At 48.2% G+C, this 24,910-nt stretch overlaps 1 long non-coding RNA gene across 1 annotated transcript; it reads left to right on the top strand.

The window, feature by feature from the left end:
• The first annotated feature begins 710 nt into the window (after positions 1-710).
• On the top strand, positions 711-15,602 carry LOC139055601 (uncharacterized). The gene is made up of 7 exons (XR_011511879.1): positions 711-2,516; positions 2,592-2,659; positions 2,742-2,941; positions 10,462-10,628; positions 12,703-12,884; positions 12,970-13,026; positions 14,194-15,602. It is a non-coding gene; the product is annotated as an uncharacterized lncRNA (long non-coding RNA).
• The last annotated feature ends 9,308 nt before the right edge of the window (positions 15,603-24,910 follow it).

Raw genomic sequence — 24,910 nt, 5'->3', positions numbered from 1 at the left:
TTCTCATTGAAGTTGTCATGGCTATAAACGTTTTGTCGATTAGACACGCAGTTACTTCATTCCCTACATAATTTGCGTACAGTTCTGAACCCAAAATGAAAGGTTTTACCCTGCGCTAAACTGGCACCCATGCTAAGCAGCTTCCTTCCTTGGCCAAAGGCATCGAACCGGCGACAACTCGTGCTCAGCACGAGAAGGCCACTGTTCAATGAGGCCGCTGTTGAGGGCTCGCGAAGCAAGGCAAAAGCAAAACAATATTTAAATAACGCTATGAAAAAAATTAGGAAGTAAAGAAAATTAACTCTATATACTACCGACCATACCAACGCGAAGGAAGCAGGTGGTGGGATCAGATGCAGTAATCTGGTAAACGAAGTTTTCAACAAGGAATCCAAATATATTGAAAAGTGTTATTTGTGATTAGTTGCTGCATAGAATAATTTTGTCATGATATTTCTTGGGTTTATGAAATCTTCATGCGTGTGATCTTCTCGTCCAAAATCTTTCGCGATGTCTTTTTTGCCGAGTCATTCAGAGTAGAGGAAGAACGGCCTTCTATTAACTGAGCTCTTCGTTCTCCGCCTCCCTATTACGTTGCCAACAAAGACCGAATGCTAGCGTTCTGGGACACCTACATCCGGAAAAAGCACAAGTGGCGCAGGTGGAGTGGCTCTTGGGTTCCGCTGCTCAATCGAGGGTTCCATCGCAGCCGCGGCAGTCGCACTTCGATAACGGCCGAAATGCAAAAAACGCTCGTGTGCTTGGTTGTAGATGCGCGTGAAAGAAACCCAGGTGGTCGAAATTAGCCCGTTAGTGCCCCTGTTACGCCATGTCTCAAAATAAGATCGCGTCGTTCGGGCACGTAATTGAAGCTACAGAATTTCGTTTTTTTTTTTTTGTTCCAAGAAAAACGATGCGGCAGGAGCAGACGACTGCGCGCACAGACAACTCGACGCATGTCGCGGCGCGCGCTCACGAGTTGCAAGTCATGCTCGCTGCCGGAGCCCAACGCGAATGTGAAGGCGGCCACGGAACCTGTATGACGGAACCGCGAAGATTCCCTCCGCGGGTTATAACATCCATAAAACTACGGCGAAAGCGCTAACGCCATTGCACGTCTAAGAACACAGTGGAAGCATGTGGAAGCTTCTAGAACATTCCGAGCTCGGCAACTACGCAGTACGCAACTTTTTTTTTTTTATTCCTTTGGTTTTACCATCGCCCTCGCGCCAGTCGCGGTGATAACAGCGGTACGGCGGCTAGCGAGCCGGTGACGTAGTTCGACATTAGACCAATGAGAGAAGAAAAGAAATGGTCCGGGCGTATCAACGCATGCGCCGAAGAGCTTGGCATCCTGGTCGTCGTGGGATTATAGCGAGCATCCGGGGCCTTGGGCCGCCATTTTTCATTTTCCGTCTGCTTCAGCGTGCGTCGTGTCTGCTGCCTTCTGCGTCGCGCCCTACCTCGAGCTCCTGCTGGTCTTAATTACGCGCTAAAAGTGTCAGCGCTTGTCGAAGTTACACGCTGCGCATGTTCTCGCCTTCGGCAGACTCTGGAAGCACCGGCTTCATGCACCGGGGCCTGAAAAACGTGAGGCACTCCTCGAGAGACTTGTTGCCCGACCCGCCTGCCGTCTCGGCAATTCCTGGCCCCGCTTTCGAGCTCCCGGAGTGTAAGTGACCGCCAGCCGGCATAACTACGTTGCTATACGCCGACGACACTCCGGTCGAGCCGGCGCAGCGTATATAAGCCGCAAGTCGTTCCTGCCGAGTACTCGTCCTTTTGTTTGTGCGCGTTTCCACCCCCCGACGGCGCCGGGACTATTGAACTGTGGATGAACTCTGAGCGTGGCCACTAACCCCAGGACCTGCGCGGCAACCCCTCGTCACGGCGAGCGTCGTCTCTACGGGCTTCGCATCGAGCGTCCTAAACGCTCAAAAGGCCTGTGTGTGTGCACTTTGTGCATTTTTTCCTAGATGGTCTAGCTGGCGAGGGTGGCGCAAGCCTTAGAGAAGTTAACTGTTTGTTCAGTTGCACTAGCTAGCGCCCACTAGGGTTGTATAGATGCAATACAAGATTCTGTAAAGTTAGTGTTGTTGCTTAGCTGTAAGCCCGAGGTTTCGTGGGCATGGCTTGTGGCCACACGGGTCTTCTCCGTGCCGGAATCGAAGAGGACGGGCCACGTGTTGCGGGGTGGCGGTGTATAGCTTCAGGTTTTAGCTGGCACACAGGGTTAGCTCACACTGCGCAGGCAACAGCTGATAGCCGTCCTCTTACGACTGCGTCAGGGACATGGACCCATCCGAATTGCCTTGCGACCCGACCCCACTATTTCGTGTCGGAGATAGCCCGCGCGCGTCAGAGCGCGTGCTATCGAGCGAAATGTGGGATGACGGAAGCAAACGGCATTCGGACATTACCTCGCCAGCTATTAGGCACTAACCCGCTCTACGCAGCACCTCGACGCCGGACGTCGCCTGCTGTATTCGTCGGAGCTGGGCCGGTCAGCAGCTACAGTAAGCGGCCCGTTTCGTTGCCGTTGTTGCTGTTCGTTTTTTCGTTGTGGGCTTACTGTCCTCGCTATTTTCCAGAGCATCACTCGCACCGCGCCCGGCCTACTGTGTTCCCTCGTCGGAGTGGCCTTGTGGCCCTGCACCGGGTAAATACCACATGCAGATGAATAATAGTACTACATCTGTGTTCTCGAGTGCTTAAAATAAAAACCTTGTTTGTCGTTTCAGGATCCCGAGGTCCGCTTTCGAGATTGCGGACCACGAGTCGGAAGGATATCCAGTGTGCTGCTCCACGTTTGCCATCCTCCCAACGTCCCCCACCGGAGATGGCCTTGAGCACCTATTACCGTGGCTGACCGCGTCGGCTCCTTTGCATTTCCACGTCCACGTCGTCCTTCTGCTACGGCGCACTTCGTTTGCTACTACTGGTAAATATCGCTTAAACAATATTCGTACTATCGCTGTGTCGTATTATTATTATTATTATTATTATTATTATTATTATTATTATTATTCCTTGTTGTCCATTGTTACTAATATTATTCATAGTTATTATTGTTGTTACTGCTATTCCCAATACCGCCGCTCTTGACTCGGAGCACAGCAGGTGGGACTACTTAAGGCACAAACGCCCTTGGTAGGCGCTGCAACGTGTGGCCGCGTTGCCAGGTGCTCGCATGTCGTAGGTGATAATGAACGCCACAGGGCACAAAAAGTAAACTACGCGGCTCGCGCGCAGTTCGAATCGATGCAAGCGAAGGCTTCTTTACTGTTTGCTTTAATTGACGGCAATTGGCGACGATTGTTTTTTTTTTTTTCACGTCGGATGCATTCTAGCGCAGAGTTAGTGTGGTATGTTGCCTTGTGTGCTCTACGTAAGCAAACAAGTCGTGTACACAACGCACAGCGATGCGGGATTTCCTTGTGCACCATTGTCCGTAGCCGGGGAGAAAGGTCCGCACTATCATTGCCTTACACGGCGAGTGATAGAAGTGGTAAACTAAATTATGGGGCCTTACGTGCCAAACCAATAATACGTGGGGCACTTTCCCAGAGCGAGGTATCGGGCCTAGAAGTGCGAGATTCCACACTGCGCACCCTCTAACAAGCTCTTGGATGACCGCGGCGTGTTGACGCATGTTAGAACGATCGAGATCGGTGAGTGCTTCGAACATGAATGGTTTATTGAAGTAGCTCGCGACAAGGAGTCCTTCTCGTATTCGTCTTCGAGTACCTTGAAGATATTTTACAGGCTCCCGCCTTCCAACTTGCACTGAGATAGGCTTCGACGGGCTATTTCCGGTACCCATCAAAGATGTTCGCAGATGTTCCGAGAAATTATTTGTTGCCTTTCTGAATTGGACAAGCCCTTGTTATTTCGTCGAATCCGGGGTAACTTCTTTCAGATTGGCACATTTTCCAACATGTTCTTCGACCCGGTCTTAACACTGCATCGCCTTTGGACAATGGTTTCGCTTGTCTCGTTTTGGCTTGACAGTAGAAGGTATTTACTTCATATATTCGCAGTGCCATCTCGTCCACCAAGCTTTCACGAGTTCGCTGCTTCGCCATGCTTCAACGTTTCCGTTATATGGCCTTGTTCACTTTGAAGCTGCTGGCTTCAGCCCATAGTTGCTGGTATCAGTGGCATGGGCTCATTAGGTGCGCTATGCACGTATGTTAACGGTCAATTCTTGAGTGTTCCTACAGCTTATGCTACAATTATGCGTAGCTTCTCCACTGTAGTTGTACTTCTTGAGATGATTTTTCGCATCGATGTCTTCAGGCTTCGTATGAGGCGCTCGAAAAATCCTCCCCCACCTCCATGCGGCGCACTCGGCTATTTTCCGTTGGTGTGTAATGCAGTAATCCTTCGCCCGTTCGTGCCCAACAGCTTCAAGCATTTCCTTCTCGGCCTTAGTAAAGGTACTGACATTGCACGAGCAGATTTCGGCAGGTATAGCCCGTCGTGCGGTGAATTGCCGGAAAGCTTGAAAAAGAAAACTGGATATCGACATGTCATTGGTGTACTCGTTACCGCGCAGGTGAAAATTAGTACGTATTTTTCTAAAATGTCGTATTTGTTTTTCGCATAAAGTGTTCCGGTGAGGTCAGCTCCTGTGACTTGCAATTACCCTGATTCGTTGACTCTGTCCGCCGGGAGGGGAGGCAGAATTTCATTGGCCGGTCTTGTGTTATGTTTCTTGCAGACTACGCATTTATTTAAAACACTTTTTACAGCTTGGCGGCCTTGCAATATTCAGAACTTAACCCGCAGTTGCGCTAGCTTTGCTTGAAATCCGCCGCGCAATATTTGATGAACGTGACGTATTGGCTGTTCAGTGAAATACCCGTCCTTTGGAAATACGATGACGCGCCGGCTTTGATTCTTGGCTGTAGTGCAAAAGTATGTCTTGGAAGTCCTTTCTTGTAACAATACTTGTCCATTTATTTTAAATTATTTAGCGCTCGAATCGGCATTGCCACTTGGCTGCCTGAGTAGTACTTCTGTCGTATCCAATATGTCTCTGCAATTCTCTTTTCCTGTAAACGGCCTTTGTGATCTTGAGTTGTCTATGAACCTGAATACCCATGCTCTTACTCTTAGATGCCGCGCGTAGGACGAATTTTTGATTTCCAAGATTAATTTTCTCGCTTCTGTGCAGGGTTGTAACAATGTCATTCGTGTTCATCGTCCATCTGTACATTCGTGTGAATCACGCTTGCTGTTTGCGGCTCCACGGATGTCACTCATTCGGGTCCATGCCACCCTATTTTTCGAGTCTGTCAACGTCACTGCGCTTATACCACGTGTGTGTAGATGGGCCAGCCTGTTTTCACCTTGAAAGCACGACTCACTCGATTGTGTTTTCTCTTACTTCTGCGACTCTGTTAACAAATGTATCCCTTTTGCTTGTCCCTTTGATACAATGAAGTGCAACCACTGAGTCGGTCAAGCAGGCTGCTTCAATTCTTGTGAAGGGACTTTTGATGAAGACGCCTAGCCTTGATGCTATCACCGCTGCCAATAGGTCAAGTCTTGCTAAACTTGGTTCTCTGATTGGGTCTACGTCGCTTTTCGCTGAAGGCAGGCTTGACTTTGTTCCATCGCTTTATACTACTGCCAAGTATAGTGCCGCTTCTTATGCTGTTCGACTTCCGTCAACGTAATGCTTATATGGGTGTTCTACTTGATCCTTGCTTGCGTAGTATTGAACTAGAACTAGCAGCTCCTTCGTTTTAGACGTCAGGTCTCTCCACTTGTCGCATTCTCCTTTAGGAGTGGCTCACCTCGCGCATCGTCCCTTCTCTAATTTTTGAAAGCCTATCCCTGCGCGTATCGTTAAAGGTGATGGCAAGCCAAGCGCATCAAGTATCTTTCCTGTTGCTTTTGCAGCACAGTCGTTTTGGTTAAGTACGTTGTAGCTGCTAAGGGTGCATACTTTTCCACAGGAAAATATAGCACGTCTTTTGAGTACTACCATAAAATGGCAAGAAGCATTGTGTATCTTTTCGATCGAATCCCTATGTGATCGTCGTCGTTTTCGTCTATTTTGTTTAGGCGAGTCGCGTACCTCAGGACCTTATTAAAGTTTTTCATCCATCTCTTCATCGGATGTCCATTTTCCCGAGTTCATTGCCGCCTCTTTGATCAGTTGTTTCGCCTTTTTGGCCACGACGTGCTTCTCAACATCCACGAAGTCCACGCGCTTGTAGACACTGCAGCCGACTACTCCGTCGGTGGATTATCCGCGCTGAGTTGAAGAAAGCATGGGACAGAACTCAAATTCGGACAGCTTGAGGACACCTCATGACTGTCATGCCGCCTCATGGCCATCAGTATCACGGGACAATATCTTCGTTTTTCCTCAACCTTTTCGGCAGTCTTTTCATTGCATTTTCCTTGTTGATTTACAAGTTAACGCTTTCATTCCACTGCAAGTGGACTTGATAGTGACCGTTTACTTGTATTTTACTGTGATTGAATTTTGGCTTCTTTAGTATTGACACTGTTTGGGGATTCCCATTGATTTCATGCTCCAAAACCTTTGTATATCTCTTGCTGAATTGTTTCCGCAGCTTCAACCTTCAGAACCATGACTGTTTGATTTCATGCTTGGCGAAATTGTTTTGGAGTCCTTTTTGGGGGCCTTGCAGTACCCAGCCCCGCATTGTCTCGACTGCGATCAATCTGCTTTCGACATTTTACGTTCTACCAGCGAAGAACTCCCAATGATTGAGCCCTTCAGCAGTCCTATGGCATCTGTTGCAGTCGTCTCGGTTCTGTCATCCAACACTTGTAGCTTTCCATTTTTCTCCTTGGAATTCTGATTTGTAGCAGGTAGACAACAGATGCCACGTCGGCTTGTACATCTTCTATTACCACGGCTGATTTCTTTCCTCGCGTTGCTACAGTTAATTGGACAACGTTAAATTGAATTTTTCGTCTCCTTCGAATGAACCAGTCGTCGGCCTTTCCTGTAATATCTTCGCTCCTGTTTCTTTTTACTAATCCAGCTGCAATAAATATCCGCTGGCGTTCGCTGTCTAATACTAATCGGTATTGTCTGCCACCTTATTCTCTCCATATCCTAGCTACAGCTATCTCCAAAAGCGCAAAATTGTTTCACATTTTCAGTTGCGTGTAGAGTAGCCGTCGTTGCTTCCGCTAGTTCTGTTCTGACCTGCTCCACCTTTCCTTGCCGCACCGTTATGTCTACTTATCTAGCATGTTGTCCTTTGCACTGCTTGTATTTTCCTCTTCCTCTACACATAGGTGCAGTGTTCTGGTCGGTTGCATCTGAAACACTCTATTCTCAGTGAGAATGTTTCTTTTTCCTCATTGGAATGTTCCGATGACAGTCCTCAGTTACGTGGTTGTTCTGCTTGCAGAACAGGCAGCTTCTGTTTCTGAGCTATAAATCTGTATGCTATTATTCCTTGGCTTCGCAACTGTCCTGTCCTGTTAACACCGTCTTCCTCGCAAGATATTTGCTATCGCTGGAATACCTTAAGCCTGTCCAGCTTTTCCTTGCATTGCTTTCCTGTTGCTTCGCGCGCTAGCTTTCATGGCTGAGCTGTTTTTTCATTGCTCCTTGTGACTTGGAACTGCACCGATAACTCCGGTGGAATTGCTCTCTTCAACGTTGTCAACATCGACGCGAAACTGGCACTCGTATCACTGAAGGTGCAGACCGACAATCTGTTCAACTGCTCTCCGTGTCCTATCTTGCATATTTAATCAGTTTCTTGCGCCAACCTCACTCATGCGCAGCTCCACCGATCGTTCACGATTTCCGAACTTGTTCGCAGTATTTTATCGCTTCATCGCAACTTTCATATCCAGATAAAGCAATGAAGCCCTTCTAAAGCATACGCTGTCTTTCCGGTTAGAGGTGCTAATAAACTTGTCCCTTGCTCATGTTAGGTCTGAGGTGAACTGCTCACTTGTATTGAGTCCAGAAGCGATTCGACTCCAGGGCTCTTCCGCCAAACTTTGTCATTTGCACATTTGGTAGCTCATGTATTACCCTTGCGTCTTCTGAACTGTGATGCCACCTGCGTTCCACTGTTCAAATCCAACTGTATGGCCCCTTGAATTCTGAACTCTATTGTAGGCAAGATCGTCGTTATTTTCATGTCGTACTCTATCATTCAAATACTGCTTCGGCAGTATTTTCTCTTACAAATTCCTCCATTTGTTCTTTTGTGCTGTTGAGGCTTTCGCTTATTCTCTTGCGTCGTGTGCAACTTTTGTCTGGTAATTGCCTTGATCAGCTTCGTGATGTAGGGCTTTCTTTGCTTTGCTTTGCTTTTGCTTTGCTTTTGCTTTTTGCTTTGCTTTGCTTTGCTTTTTTTCGTAAATATATGCTTCGCTCATTTCTAGTCGTGTAACAATGGCGTCTTGCTTCTCAGTGAGCTGGTCCGATGCTTATATATGGTCTTCTCTTCGGTCGCGTTTCCCGATCCGCTGCTCCACCACCGTTTCCTTTTCTGCTTCTTAGCAGGTTGACCATCCTTATGGGCGGAGAGGTAGTAGGCTGGTTCACAGCACCATTGATGAAAACTATAGACCGATGAGTGCTTCAAATATGAGTGGTTTATTAAAGTAGCACGTGCTCGCGACACGAAGCGGCTCTCTTGCTTAGTCTTCGAGTGCTTCGACGATATATTACAATAGATTTTTATACTGTGGCACATAGCCTCAGCGAGGGATCGGCCAAGAAGTAGGTGGTGCAATGGCACATGCACAGGACGGATAACTGCCGAGGAAGCAGCCGGTGCAATTAAAATAAGACACGAATAAATACAAGCCTGCTTAAGATGTCGCATTGTGTAGCGAGGTTAATTACACAAAAGAACGTGGACGCGCCTGTTCCGTCAAAGACGCCCTGTGAACAGCTTCAAGAAAGCTTCGTTTCACAGAAATTCCAACATGTTCGATGACCCCACATTTGTCTGCAATCGCACTGTTTTTTACGGTCGCAGCACACAGTTATAGCCGATTGTTGTTGCATAGCCTCTCGAACGCGATCGACTTTCTCGTATCTCTTAGATTCTTTAGTTCCGTCTCAAACTTGTGTTTTCGTGCTTTTCCTGCCGTCTTCCTCGATAAACCATATCCGTATTTTGCAATTTGTAACCTCATTGAAGTATCCTTCGTCGAGAATTCGGGAGCTTACATATAACATGGTTTGCTTTGCCTTTCGTCTTACCTTGCATTAACCGTGGATACGTTCACTAGTGACCGCTTACGGACCGAGCATGTCCCGATTGCGTAAGCCGAAGAGAGCTCGTGTGTCACTCTTGCCTCTTTACTGCTGAGATGATGGAAGGTTCGGCGCTGCAACGCGCGCTTCCGTCTGTCGGGAATGGCTCGGCTGCTCAGCGCACGATTACGCGTAACTTAGCTTCCCGCTGTCAATAAACCCCGTATCAACGGTATCTTCTACTTGCGTATTCGTTCGCTATAGACGCCGTATGCCATAAACGATATAATTATATAACTTATGCCATAAACCTACTGACATTTTCTAGATTGTCTTATTTCAATTATTTCATTCATACTATTAACCTAGATATCGCAAGCATCAATTTTTTTTTTTTGCAGCGTTGTTAACTAGTTTTTTATTCAACCAGTCTCTATTCCTAAACGTCCTGAATATCGACAGCTGTTTCCTCGAGTTCCTTAGCGATCTGCTTAAGGTCTAAGCCTGGGTTTGTTTCGATGTACCCTCGCATAAGTAAGCTCCAGTACAGAGCCGTGTCGATGACCAAGAATGGTCGTGGGAAGGCCAGCGCTACTAAAAAAAAAAAAGTATTGCCCGCGCTTACCCACGTACCACAACGTTTACCCACCTGCACAATGTAGGCGAGGGGGTTAATTTGAGACCCGAGTGCAGGTAGCTCTGCCATGCCCAGTCACCACGGCGTTGACGGTGCGGAGTTTTCAAATTCTGAGGTATGGTTGCGCTATGTCGATATGTGCAGAGCGGTCCACACGTGTAGCCGTTCAGTCTCGCCACTTAATCCGACAAAACGTGTAGCAGGGAGCAGCATCTGGCGATGTGCTCCAGCGCAGCAAAGTCGCATCGAACCGCACTGCTTGTTCCACGCGCGCCGGCAGATCCGGCGCGAACACTGGCTGCAGAACGTAAAACTGGTCAATTACGAGGCGAGTGTTGGTAGCAATGCCATGTCCATGCATTATTGAACAAGCAACTAAACCAGCCATCAAGATGCATACACAGTGCAAATAAGTGCACAGGACGATGCTGGTTGAGTGGCTTGATAGTAAAAAAGAGCACCGTCCTATGCTTTTTGGTGTGTATGCGCCTGTTCAACTGGTTTAATTCCTTGTTCGGTATGCACCAACTCCCCCAGCACTTTGCCTTACTGCATCCATGCATTACTGTTCCATAATCTTGACCTGTGCTTTCGATTGCAGCCCACGTGTAAGATGGATATCCAGCGGGCTGCTCCACGTTTGCCATCCTTCCAACGTCCCCCTCAGGAGATGGCCTAGAGCACCGCTCGTACCCTGACCGACCGTTCCCCTTCGCCGGTGCGGTCTCGCCGGCAGACGAGATCGCTTATCGCCCTTCTTAGCTACGGGCATGTACCACGCACAAACCACTCGTACTACGCCTTTGTCCTAGAGTGGTCGAAAAATGAGCCTTATTTCTTCAGTTCGTTTCAGATTCACCTTCCCTTTCGTTACATAAAGTTCTTTGATCGCTTAGACTAGTATACGACAAAGGAAACAGAATGAGGAAAACCAGGGAATACAAGTGCTTGTCGGTAGCTAAGTCCCTGTCCTCAATATCTTGCATTCCAGTGAAAGCGCTAACATATCATTCTCACTAAAATAGAAATGTAAATTTTTATGCACTTCATCAAAATTCACTTATCTGGACTACCATTTCATAAGTATGAAATGCATTTACTATGTTGTAATTATAATTCATCACATGACTAAACAAAGCTTAACGTTCTGTCAGCGATTGATTCAGTTCCCTCACAGGCTCCCGAAGGAGTATTGCGTGAGGGGAGGATACAGGGAATTAGCAAAAAGGAGTACGAAGATAGTATGCATAGTTATCGAGTAAACATGAAACAAGTCTCTAGCAATGATAACGCAATACAAAACTTTTTTAGGCGAGGAAAACCCTACTAACCATTTGTTGCGTGAACTTGGATAGCCCCGGAAAACGTGGCATCTAAAAAGCAAAAAAAGATACTTTGTGTACTAGCTAAGCCTGGGGGAAAAAAACAAGGATTGGTAGCTTGCTGAAATGTCTCTAGGACTTTGCTTGCTGAACTTCAGTTTCAATATTGCAACCATTCCAGACAGCGGGGTTCAAGAAGTCAAGGCTGTCTGCCGTAATTTGTCCTTGGTTGTTTATAAATTATTTGTAGATCTCTTAACCTCAGTGTTATGTCGCCAGTATGCACGCGTGGTTGGATTGCGAATAGCAATTTGTAATTATCTCGGGAATCCCTAGTAGCCTGTTTTTCGGCATGTTTGAAGCGAAAGCAAATGCTTTATTTCGTCGTTTGCCTTTTAATTTTAGTACTTGAAGTTTTGCCCCACATTACAATACACGCTGGATCTGTGATCGTCTCGAAGCTGGACTTGACCTGCATTTAAGTGGCATTTGGTCTCGTCCTTCCTAAAGCACCCATTCTATTAGATCGCTTCACGTTTAAATTTCCAACGTCGTCATTCCAAGGTAGTCATGAAAAGCATCCAATATTATACTGTTTGTCCGGTCTATATGATCAATGCCGCTAGACCTTAACGGTTTACTCCCATGCTTCGAAAACTTACAAAAAAATGTCCACGTTGCTTTGCTTTATGTGCTGCAATTCAATTGCAGCTCATTCACATCTGGCTGCACAGTGGCTATGGTGTTAGGCTGCTGAGCACGAGGTCGCGGGATCGAATCCCGGCCATGGCGGCCGCATTTCGATGGGGGCGAAATGCGAAAACACCCGTGTACTTAGATTTAGGTGCACGTTAAAGAACCCCAGGTGGTCGAAGTGTCCGGAGTCCCCCACTACGGCGTGCCTCATAATCAGAAAGTGGTTTTGGCACGTAAAACCCCATATTTTTTTCTTCATTCACATCTGGCAACTTTGACAACTCTCCTAACCACCGGTTTGACTTTATCTGTTAAGTCAGCACTAGACAAAATTCATGTCATCCGCGTACAAAACCTTTATTTTTCCTATTGGTGGAATGGTAGCGATATTATTTACTTATAAAACAAAAAATAAAAGCTACCCTAAAATACCCTTGTGATACACCTTTAGCCATTGACGTTATCTGGAGGTAGATGCACCCGCGAAACCCATTGCCACAATTTTGGAGATAGATTCTAATTAAGTTAAGCCCCCACCCACTAATTCTGTAAAAAAAACTCCGTAAGAAGGGCTTACTATTAGACTTCATCAAAGGCCCGTCTTAGGTCCAGAAATATTCTTACTGCATTCCAGCGACTGTTTAATATTTTATTGCTTCCTTTGCTTGCAACATTGGTAGCTCAGTTAACTTGTCCCGTTCAAAACTCCGCTGGTGTCGCGAGACCGCTTTCGTGCTTTTTAAGGAAACCGAGAAATCTTTTGTGTGCAAAACGCTTTGGGGTGTTTTAGTGGAAATGCTCAGTACGGAATCTTGTCTTTTCAGGATCCCGACGTCTGCGTTCGATTGAAGCCCATAAGTTATCCAGTAGGCTGCTCCCCGTTTGCCATCCTCCCAACGTCCCCTTCGGGAGGTCACCTAGAGCGCCACTCGTAATCTGGCCAATTTTCCCTCACCCATGGCGTCCTGCTGGCAGTCGGAACCTTGCTCCTCGCCCGCCACTGCTGGTGAGTATCGCGTACTGACGTCTCGTACTTTTGGCTGTGTCCTCGAGTGGTCAACAATGAGCCCGCTGCTCTTCTCGTTTTGCAGATGACCGTTTTGGATGGCGGTGAGCGCGGAGAACGTCCGAGGCAGTTTTGCCAAAAGGTGTGAAATTTTACATATTGTGGATAATGTTCGAGATTTCGGTGGAAATTATTCTGGCAATGAAAAACGTGTTAAATTTGACGTCAGAAGTGCTTCTTCGCTTTAATGTGCTGCAGTTTACAAAAGCGTGGCATTTTGGCCGAGCTGCTATGTCCTGACTTCTCTCCACTAGTATAGCGCAGCTCAGAAAGGGCAAAAAAGAAGGGGAGAGGGGTAATCAAAGGGAACGTTCACTCTGTTCTCCGTTCCCTTTCATTACCCCTTCCACCTCCCTTTTTGCTCTTTCTGAGCTGCGCTGCAAGCCTAAAAAATGCAGTGAACAAATATGCGCAATAGTTTTTATCTTCGCAGACAACTGAAGTCAATGCGACATGCCTGAATTTTACTACACGGACTCTATTTTGCGACATTTCTGAATTTCATCTTACGGTTGGCCAGCTTCGGTTGCGCTTTCTCCAGCTGACTGCAAGTTGCAATGACACGCATTGCCAAAGGCTCACGTAAGCGAGCTCGGCCACTTTTTGAGTCTCCAGTGCGAGTTTGACTAAATTTTGTAAGCGGTTTCAGCAAAGCGGGTTAGATCTTTCGTTAAGGCGCTGAATTGCTCCACTACGGGATTATGACCACCAGTTTCATACGTTTTGGGTCGTGTTCAGGCAAAACGTGGCCATGTATAACAAACTGAACACCGTGTAATTATTTTCTAAGCCAAGTATGACGCTTGAAACATGCCGATGAGGAACGAGAAGTGCAGCTTCTTATTTAGATAGCTTTCTTGATTGACATCGTATATTACTTGGACGCGTGAATAGCTGCCACTAGAACTTGATGTCCGAGGCGTGAAAGGGATTTTATCAAGGCGCTGTACCTGGTTTCGAAACTTCCCCTTTTTCTTAACAGCCGGCCACTCAGCCGTACATATCTTGGACTCCATCGTGCTTGTTTAGCGTTTCCTTGTCGAATGGGGTTCAGTTCAGTCAGCTGCAGTGAATTTGGCCCCAGGTTCTCGGCAAGCCACTTCCTCCCAGCGTATGGATGCTTTTCTGAATAAATTTGGTCCTGGCGTGTGGAAACTTTTCGCCCACATATGTGGCAAAATTACACGTGACAATTTGGCAGCACTGGTTTCCGCTCAAAATTCCAAGTATTTTCTTGCCTACTTTCCAGATCAGATGCTTCTGAGCAACAATCCTTCCACGGCTGTGGCCGTTTGCACATCGGCCGGCAACTGGACATCCAAGTCCGAGTGTGGCTACAACCCCAGGACCTGCGCAGCAACGCCTCGTCACGGCGAGCGTCGTCTCTGCGAGCTTCGCATCGAGCGTCCTGAACGCTCATCAGGTGGTCTTTGTGCATATTCCAGATGGTCTAGCTGGCGAGGGTGGCGCACGCCTTAGGGAAGTTAACTGTTTTGTAGTTTTGTAATGTACAGCTACATTACAAAATTGCTTAGCTGTAAAGCCCGATGTTTCGTGGGCATGGTTTGCGGCCACACGGGTCTTCTCCGTGCCGGACTCGAAGAGGACGGGCCACGTGTTGCGGGTGGCGGCGTATAGCTTCAGGTTTTAGCTGACATAAGGCTTAGCTCACACTCCGCAGGCTACAGCTGATAGCCGTCCTCTACGAGTGCGTCAGGGACATGGACCCTTCCGAATGGCCTTGCGACCCGTCCCCACTATTTCGTGACAAGGTAGCCCGGGCGCGTCAGTGCTATCGAGCGAAATGTGGAATCACGGAAGCAAACGCCATTCTGAAATTGCCTCGCCAGCTTTTAGCTATTGCGGCGACCTTACGTCGCCTACGGTCGGGAGCGGAGCCCGACCGTGCAGCACCTACGGTGAGTGGTCCATTTCTTTGTGGTTCCAGCTGTTCTTTTCCGGTTGTTTACTTTCCTTCTTGCGTCGCAGATGATGACCTTGATCACCACTCCTGCCGTCACCGACCATCTTAACGCTTTTGCATTAAAGACTGTCCCCGCATCAAGAGGGAGCGCGCGGTTCTGAAGCAAATGGCCAGAGACAATACGGCCCACAGGGAGGCAGCTGAAGTAGTCCGGCGTCGACGTCAACACGATCGTACGTCTTCAAAGAAGGCGCATGCGCGAAGCGATAGTACCCGCACCACTACGGTACCACTTAGTCGCGCCGCGAAAGGGCCCAACACTTCCACGAGGGAATCAGATAAGACTTTCTTTAGAGGAATGGCCCACGGTACCGAGCCGCTCCCTTGCTAAGGAACCTCAGAAGGTCGCGGCCCCATCAGAGCCTTCTCCGGCCATTGATGATTCACCTAAGACAGATCGTCAAGTCATCTCGGTGCTACGTTCCCTCATGGAGACCATCCGAACGATTTTAGTGGACATGGGGACACCGTCTGCTGCGCTCTTAAAGTGCTGGACGCCTTAAGCCCAGTGCTTGAATCCCTCAACTAGAAAGATGGCTACCCATACCCCATCCTTCCGAAAAGAAGTCAAGGCAGCGTCCGTCATCCAGTGGAACGCCAGAGGGCTAAAATCACGAATTTCAGATTTCCGTCAGTATGGGTACACCAATGTCTTTCTTCTCATCATTTGTGAGCCCAACTTGTCGAAACCAATCAGACTGTCAGGATACGAATGTATCATGTCATAAATAAATGGTGCATGCAGCAAAATCAGTTTTTTTTTTTTCGTCGTGAACTCGCCTAAGTTTTGCAACCAATTGCGCCCCACGACGACAATCAATACATATGCATCACAGTTAAAAAGAACACTCTTGTTTACTCTCATAGGCGTGTATATATCGCCTTCCAGCAATTTCGATACTAACCGATTAGCGGATATCTTGAGTGTTTGTCCCGCCCCATGGGTCATCATAGGAGATTTCAATGCACACCATCCAGCATGGGGAAATACAAAGACAAATGCAAGAGGACGAAGATTAGCAAGCATCGCCGACATCTATGGCCTTACTCTCTTGAACGATGGTAGCCTCGCCTTTCTTCGAGGCGTGAAATACGGCAGCTGCCTCGACCTTGCTTTCGTCTCCAACTCTCTCGCCAGATATGTGAAGTGGTTTCCAGATATTGAGACACATGGGGGTGATCACATTCCTACCTATCTGAACATCAAAGGCTTGTCGTCTAGATCTGGCCCACGGAAAATCGTTTGGACGATTCAATGGGCCAACCTCAAATCTGATATGGAAGATGCCTGCCGCGAGGGTCCACCCTGTGGGTTAGAGCAAACAATTAAAAATACGATGCAAAACGCCACTCGCGTGCTGACGATCTTACACGCGAAACGACTTCGACATGGAATTAGAGCGACTTCGAGCACTTCGTCGCCGAACAGAACGTCGATATCGACGTACAAAATCAATCCATGACCTTAGGGCAGCCAGGAGGATTCAAAAGATTCAGCGTCGAATGGATAGATTAGCGTCGGAACTTTGGGCAACGTTTTGCCAGACACTCGACCCCCGCAAGCCACTCTCATATTTGGAAAACGGTGCAAGGTATGCGTTGCCATGCGGAACAGCGTTTTCCATTCAAGGCGATCGCGCTTTTCCAAGAACGGCAAGACATCGATGTCGCAGAATACTTTTGTGCGCCGATGGCAGACCAAGCGGCACGTCCAGATCCTCCAGCCCAAGATGACGCCCCCCATTCCCGTGATTGCCTCATGGACCTTCCTTTTACAATGAAGGAGCTCGAGGTGGCACTAGCTCTCTGTAGGCGCTCATCTCCGGGTCCAGATGGTATATCATACCGAGCCTTGTGCTATTTCGAAGAACCCGCACGGATAGCATTGTTGAGTCTCTACAACACCTCATGGCAGGAGGGAAATGTTCCTGACCAATGGAAAGTGAGCCGCCTGGTGCCAATCTTTAAGCAGGGCATATCCCCGCTAGAGCTCACCTCTTACCGCCCGATAGCGTTGGCCAGCTGTGTAGGAAAGATAATGGAACGGATGATCCTTCACCGCCTGGAATGGTACCTTGAACATTACAAGATTTATCCGAATTCCATGGCTGATTTCCGACGTGACCGCTCTTCCATCGACAATGTACTTAATCTCGTTTCATATGTCCAGCACGAAAGGTCCGGTAAATTATCTGCAGCTTTATTCTTAGATGTGAAAGGGGCATATGATAGCGTATTACATGAGGCCATTCTCGACGCTCTTGTGACGGTTGGCCTTAGGTGGTCGAGTATTTTTGTGGATTGCAAGTTATCTGCAAGATCATTATGTGTTAACTGACGATGGCCCAACGCGCGACGCTATACCAGCAGGGGCGTTCCTCAAGGCGGTGCTCTCAGCCCGACGCTATTCAACCTCGCTCTTATTGGGCTTGCTGAATACTTGCTAACTACCACCAAAATTTCAATATACGCAGACATCTGTCTGTACTTCGGCAGTCACACGTCCTCAGATACGTGCACGGCTTCAAAGAGCGGCTACTTTGACAGCGAGCTACTTGTGTGAACAAGGCCTCAGCATATCACCACAAAAATGCGCCCTAGTGGCATTTACTCGCAAACCAATTGCGCCTTATGTCATCTCAATCAATGGGCGGACCATTTCCTATGTCAGAGCCCACAGATTTCTTCGCATAATTATCGAGCGAGACCTCTGTTGGAGCCCGCACGTGGCCTACATGAAACGGCGCCTGACAGCAACCTCCCAGTTTAACTACTTGACAGGAAAGACGTGGGGGATGTCAGTTGACGCAATGATGAAACTCTACAGAGCTCTCTTTCTCGGTTTTTAAGATAGTCTATACCTGCAGTAAACAACACCTGCAAGACATATTCGTGTTCTGCAGGCAGCACAAGCTCAAGCACTCAGTTTGCCTTGGTTTGCCCAGATGCACGTCAACAGAGGCTACTATTGCGATTGCTCGGGACCACCCAATGCAAGCTCACATGGTGGAAGCCCTGAGAACGCACATCAGACATTTTGCACGTGCTACCTATCCCCACCTCGCAACACTACCTTCAGATAGGCACCAATCATCATTCTCTAAAGCTATCGTCAAGTACAACGACAAACTTCCCTCGGGCTCCACCGCTACATCTAAATCATCGATACCCCTTGGTGTCTTGTCAGCCCCACAGTCCATCTCAGCGTACCAAGAATCGGGAAAAAGTCTGAGCTGTCGTCGCCTATGCTGAAAGAACTGTCTCTGCTTCTGCACGAGAGGTACGCAGACAGTGCATATATTTATACTGATGGTTCCACAAACATCCAATTTTCGTCCGGTGCTGTGGTCGTCCCAGCAAGAGGTATTACCATCAGCTTTAGGACTGACCACCCAACGACATCAACAACGGCGGAACTAGCTGCTCGTCGCGCTGCACTTTGTTTCATCAATCGAAAACCATCTTTACAATGGTCAGTTTTCAGTGACTGAAAGGCAGCCCTACAATCTGTGCTATCAGCTCCGCGTCGCGGGCCATTCGAACACCTCGTGCTCGATATTAGATGCCTACTCCATACGTCACATGAGAAAGGACATCAGGTGACGTTTCAGTGGCTGCCAGTTCACTGCGGCGTCATAGGTAATAAAGACGCCGATAAAGCCGCTCGGACAGCTCTTGAAGACACACAGGAAGAGGCCATACCACTTTCACGGTCCTACGCAGCCAACATACTTCGAGCGCTTGCACAGGAGATCACGCTCTCTCTGCTGCACACCAAGCAGCCAGACCAACCGGAGCAATCGCCAACACGACCTGCCCTCCTTGATGCATCTCTGTATTCCAACTGGACTCCGCCGAAGTGAGGCCACCCTGCTTTAGCTTATGGCTCGGGGTGGCCTTCACGAAATCTTACTCGTTTCAAATTGGAATGGCCGACAACGCTCTCTGCTATGCCTGTCTTTGCGAGGAGACGCTGGAACACATTCTGTGCGACTGTCCTGAATATACTGTTCAGAGACGATCCCTGGCGTCCGTTCTAGCGCACCTTGAGAATAGACTATTGTCAGTTGCAACTATTTTCACATATCCAGCGGGCGGTTCTGCACATCTAGTCTCCGGCCGTGTTACGCCTGCATTTTTCTCGCTGGTGGCTTTCAGCTGGGAGGCGCAGATTCGTTAAACTCCCTGCACTACTTCTGGCAAGTACCATCTATACACTCCAATGGTACTACGGTTGTTTCTTCGTGTGGCGGATAAGCCCTGTGGCATTTAAGGTTCCGAACGTCTGCTTTTGAATGAAGCCGTGTTTTCCTCTGACGGCTATGTTTAGTGTTCTTTCAGTGCTCCTTAATCCTGTTGCTACACCTTGCCGGTCCCGCAAGTACAAAAATTTTATGGGCTTCCGATGAAATTTGCTGTCGAATGTATTTATTATGCAGACCTTCGAGGTTAGGTTTATGCTTCGGAAAACTTCGCCACAGAATTTCCAAAAGGCTTTTGTATGTCGCTCTCCCGGTATGACGACGTAGAATTTCTTCCGTTCCTGGTTATATTTCTCAGCTGATTTCATTTCCTAAACCGTAATTTATTTCGTCTACTCGGAGTGCCACATTTTTCACAATGCTTTAGTAACTCTACATAGTTCACTTTTGTCGAAGGTTGCCGTCCTATTCAATATCCCCCCCCCCACCCACCCCCTAGTTTTCTCCGCAGAAACTGGGAGGAAAACTGGGTTCGCAGAATAGGTTCTCCAGGTCCATCGTGAACTTGTGTGAACGATTGTTTTCTAATGATACAACCTACTCCGTATACACGGGTGTATAGTTCTCCATTATGCAGTACACATCCACCGATCGCTTTCCGCGGTAGACTTGAAAACTACGAATGAGCCTTTCACAGAAACCGCCCCCAAACAATGTTTTGGGGAGGAAACTTCCACTTGGTGATAGGTCATAAATTGTTCACTTGTTTATTGACGTAATGTTCCTGTGACCGCATTCGATCCCTTATTCGTTCTCCATTGTTGCTGTGCACGTTTATGTTCGAGCTGAGAAACGCCGAATATGGTGTAGAAAACTGATGCGAAGCGCCTCCAACAGTTCCGCAGTGTACACCTCTTGCCACGGCACTTGTGAAAGTTGCTACACATACTTTGGCTATGTATCCTTACTTTTTTTGTAGTTGCTCCCAGCGCACCGTTGAAACGTAGACCAGCTATTTCAGACAATTTGGTCTTCGTTACTCTATCCTCAAGAGGAGGTACTTCTTACAAGGATCTGGAATTGTATCTTCGCCACACAACGCACTGTCGTATTATTTCTTACGCGTATACGCGCCAGTGTACCGCGTACTCCACCGTGAAGTTGGTCCATATACGTGTCGCACTAATAGTCAACGGATTTATTCCATTTACATGTGATCGGGTGCTGCTCGTCTTGTGATACGGGCCCTACCGAAAGCGTCTTTAAAGTCTCATTGGGTCTTTATCGTAAAAACATCTGGTATTCACCTACTGTGTGCACATTCGCTTGCTTGCTGAATTTCTGCGATTTTTCAATATACACACTTTGTTCAAGCCAAATGAGACAAGTGTCGGCGGTACTTATTTTTCTTCTCGTGGACCGTAGAACTTGTCCTCCAGTATTATTCACGGAACGAAACATTCACGTTGTTGCTCTCCAAATATTCAAGTAACTGCCGAACTTGTCAACTTTAATGCCTTTTCTTGAGATCATTTTCGACGTATATCTGACACTAGAATCATCTCCTTTCATTTTTATCCGGCATTTTGTAACGGCTATTTGGTCTGTAGCAACTGGGATCCCTTCCACTAAATTGTTCACTACAACATCTTTTCTGCGGTGATTCCTGGTTATATCTGCTCAACTTCTCACTACTATTGACGTATCCCCATTGTTCTCCTACTGAGCAATTTTATTTTCGTTAGTCTGTGTTCAACGGGTGCTTCGTGCACTTTCTCCAATGCAGCACGATTGTACAAGTGGTCTGATACTTACTGTTGCTCGTAAGTTCTCATTTGCGAGACTGACGACGGTGTTCATTAGAGCAACTCTGTTCTTTGCCAGGACCAACAGTGTCTCCGCTCTGATATAACGTTACCATGAATGCTGCACTTGAATACACCGTCGGGATTGCATCCGAGAAGTGTCAGCGCTTAGTTTCCGTTTCTTGTTTTCGATGCGCTCTTGAGTCCTTTATTTTCCTCGGTATATTTTTCCATAGATCAGTTATCTTTGTCTGGGAGAGTGTTGTCCCAAGATTTCGGTTTTTTCCCGTCATTGAATACCGATATTGGCTGTTACAGTGCAGGACGTTAAATTCAAGCCAGGGCAAAAATATTCGGTTAGCTGGAAGTACTCATTGCTTCGTGAGCATTTCACTCGAGCCTTCATATCGATATGTGTAGCATATCAGTCGGACGCCAGGGTGGAACAGACAACGTTTATTGATGCCGTGCCCTTTTTAGAGGGTGATGAACATGTGATCTGCCGACTGCTGCTTGCGTGGCCGATAAGCGATTATCATGAAAATGTAGTGTGACACCCGATATCAGTATACAACATTCCTTTCCCCTAAGATTCGTTACACAACTGCAAAATGTCTGGTTAGTCATCAATGCCATAACGTGCGATAGGCCGTCTAACGCGTGTTGATCTTCGCGTCTCGACCGGGTCTTGGGTAGCTTGGCCCGGTCTTGCCCCTGCGGCTGCTTCCGTGCTGACCGGCAGCTGTTGTGGTCGTCTGGCTGTAGGAGGCAGCCTGACGTGGTAGTCTGCACTTGAGACTGGATCTGCTTCGAGCGTCGTCCAGGCGCTCCTCAACTGGTACCGGTGCCTGTGATGGCGTTCGCCGTTGTCCAGCTGGACGATGTACGACACCGGGCCTCGCACTGCCACAACCCTGGCCGCCTTCCACCTTGGACCTGGACAAAAGCTTTTAGCATAGACCGCGTCACCGACGTGGAACCTCTTAATCTCCGGTCGTTGCGGTTCCGGCACGTATTGCCGGTCCGGATGAAGTCTGTCTAAGGCTGTCCTCAGCCTTCGTCCGAACATCAATTCTGCCGGAGATTTCCCCGTGACCGAATGTGGCGTCGTGTGCTGTTTAAACAGGAACCGCGAAATCTTGCACTGCGCTGAACCTTCCTGTTGCTTCTTTAACGCTTTAACTTCTGTTACCATTCTCTCCGCCCTACCATTACTGGCGGGATTGTAAGGAGCAGTGAAAATCGCACGCACACCATTGCACTTTAAAAACGTTTGCAACTCCGAGCTAGTGAATGTTGTGCCATTATCCGAAACGATAACGTCTGGCACACCGTGTGTCGCAAACATCTTCCTTAAGCTGGTGACGACAGCAGTAGCTTTCATGGATGACATGATTTCGACCTCAGCCCAGTTGCTGTACGCGTCTACCACGATTAAAAATACTTCTCCATTAACTGGACCAGCGAAATCAATGTGTAGGCGACTCCAAGGTTGATCTGGCTTGATCGAAAAATGCACTGGAACCTTGGGATCGCTTTGCCGGTTACTCTGACATGGCTGACAGTGTCGTACACTCTCTTCAATTTCGTGGTACATTTTCGGCCACCACATGAGCCCTCTAGCTGACGCTTTCATAGCACTCATCCCAGGGTGATTTGCATGTAGGAGTTGAAGCACACTTTCTCTTGCTGCGTTAGGAATTACAACGCGATTCCCCCACAGTATGCAGTCAAGATGCAACGACAACTCCGTCTTACTCACCTCGTAAGGCGCGAACTTGCTGTCCAGTTGTGTTGACGGCCAGCCACTAAGGATCCATTCCTTTACCATGGATAATACTTTGTCCTTCTTGATCAGCGCAGCGATGTCTGCCGCCTGCAGCGGTGCGCACTCGACAGCTTCCAACAGGAGCACGTCCCCAGGTGGCTGTGGCTCGTCTTCGTCTCCCGGAGCTGGCAGACGACTGAGTGCGTCGGCGTTGGAGTTTTCTTGGCCTCGCCTGTACTGAAGGCTGTAATTATACGCAGACAAACATAAAATCCAACGGAGCATTCTGGGCGACACAACTTCAGGCACCCTCTTGTCCGTGTTAAACAGGCCCAGTAATGGCTTGTGGTCCGTTATGACCGTAAATTCTCGCCCAGCAAGGTACTGGTGGAACCGTTTCACGCCAAAGACAACAGCTAAGCCCTCTTTATCAATCTGAGCATAGTTACGTTCACTGGCTCCAAGCGTCCGGGAAGCATACGCTATGGGCTGTTCCTTCCCATCAGTCGTATGATGGGCTAGCACTGCCCCCACTCCCACAGGAGATGCGTCGCAGCACAAAATCAAAGGACGCTTGGTGTCATAGGGCACAAGTACAGAGTCGGAGCTAAGCAATTTTTTTAGTCTCTCAAACGCACGTTGGTACTCACCTGTCCACTTCCATTCGTGGTCATGGTCGAGCAGTCGATAGAGGGGTTCTGCCACTTCAGTCTTGCCCTTGAGAAAAGTGCTGTAAAAATTTAGTAACCCCAAGAACGCTTGCAGCTCCTTTTTGCTTGTAGGTGTGGACGCTTTACGGATGGCGTCAGTCTTGCTTCGGCTCGGATGTATTCCCGTGGCGTCAATCCTGTGACCCAAGAATTCAATGCTCGGCTTGTTGAATTCGCACTTGTCTTTACTCTTAACTGCGCATTCTGCAGACGCGATAGCACTGTTTCTAATCTCTCGGCGTGCTCTTCCGCGTTACGGCCAGAAATCACGATATCAAGATAGGCTTTCACGCCGGGAATGCCTGCTAACAGCGTATCAATGACTCGTTTAAATACCCATGGCGCCATAGAAATTCCAAACGGCAGCCGTTTGACTTTGTTCAGTCCCTTTATCGTGTTAACTGTGAGCACTTCAGCCGATTCGTCGTCTAGCGTTAGCTGTTGATAAGCTTGAGCTAGATCTAGCTTTGTAAAAAATTTGCTTGAACCCAGAGCTGCGAGCATTTCAGCGGTAGTGGGCAAAGGATACCCGCTGCATTTAATAGCTTTGTTTTAATAGCGCCGTACCTCAAGTTACTGAAAAAAGACAGGGACCAGTTGAACGTCATTATACGAAAGGCAACCAAGTTGGCGCTGGGCATTCCGAAGCATTCTTCGACCGACAAGCTTCTCGGCATGGCCAAGCACAACGTCGTCGAAGAGCTAATAGAAGCTCATCTATCTAATCAAAGAGTTCGGCTCAGTCAGACGTCGGCGGGACGTCGCGTTCTTGCCAAGTTGGGCTGGCAAGAGGCAGAGCGGAAGGAAACGGGGCCGTTACCCAGGTTGTGGGTGCATAAAATCCACAGTAAGCCACTGCCTAGAAACATGAGGTCGGGTCGAAACGACGGTCGCAGAGCAGCTCCTATAGCGGCCTTGACGGAGACTTTGGGTCAAATAGAAGAGGAAGAGGGGGTCACTCTCTTCACAGACGCTTCGCTACCCAAGTTTTCATCGAAAGCAACGCTGGCAGTTACGACGCGGGATGTGCTCGTAACCTGCGCCTCCATCAAGACGTCTTTTCCAGAGGTGGCAGAAGAGGCCGCTATAGCGCTAGCACTCGCGCAGCCCAAGGTGGGAAGAATTGTCACCGACTCGCAAAAGGCGTATAACAACTACAGGAAGGGGTGGGTGTCTCTTGCGGCACTAGATATTCTCCAAAGGAAACGCGACGTACCTGAAAGGAAAGTTGAGTTAATATGGACACCGGCTCACTCTGGGCTGGAGGGCAACGAACTTGCCCACCAGTTCGCCCGAGAGATGGAACACCGGGTTGAGGAAGATGAGCCACAGTCCATATTTACTTACAGAGACATTACGAACCATTATAAGACGGAGAGGCGCCGTTACCCCGATCCTCACAAATCGCTTAGCAGAGAACAGCAAGCGATCTACAGGCAAATACAGGCAGGATCCTTCCCGCACCCTTACCTTCAAAACAAGATGTACCCGGAGAGG

The sequence above is a fragment of the Dermacentor albipictus genome, chromosome 2, assembly GCF_038994185.2.
Source record: "Dermacentor albipictus isolate Rhodes 1998 colony chromosome 2, USDA_Dalb.pri_finalv2, whole genome shotgun sequence".
Taxonomy (NCBI): domain Eukaryota; kingdom Metazoa; phylum Arthropoda; class Arachnida; order Ixodida; family Ixodidae; genus Dermacentor; species Dermacentor albipictus.
The sequence above is the reverse complement of the archived record's forward strand: the minus strand, read 5'-3'. Positions and strand labels throughout refer to the sequence as shown.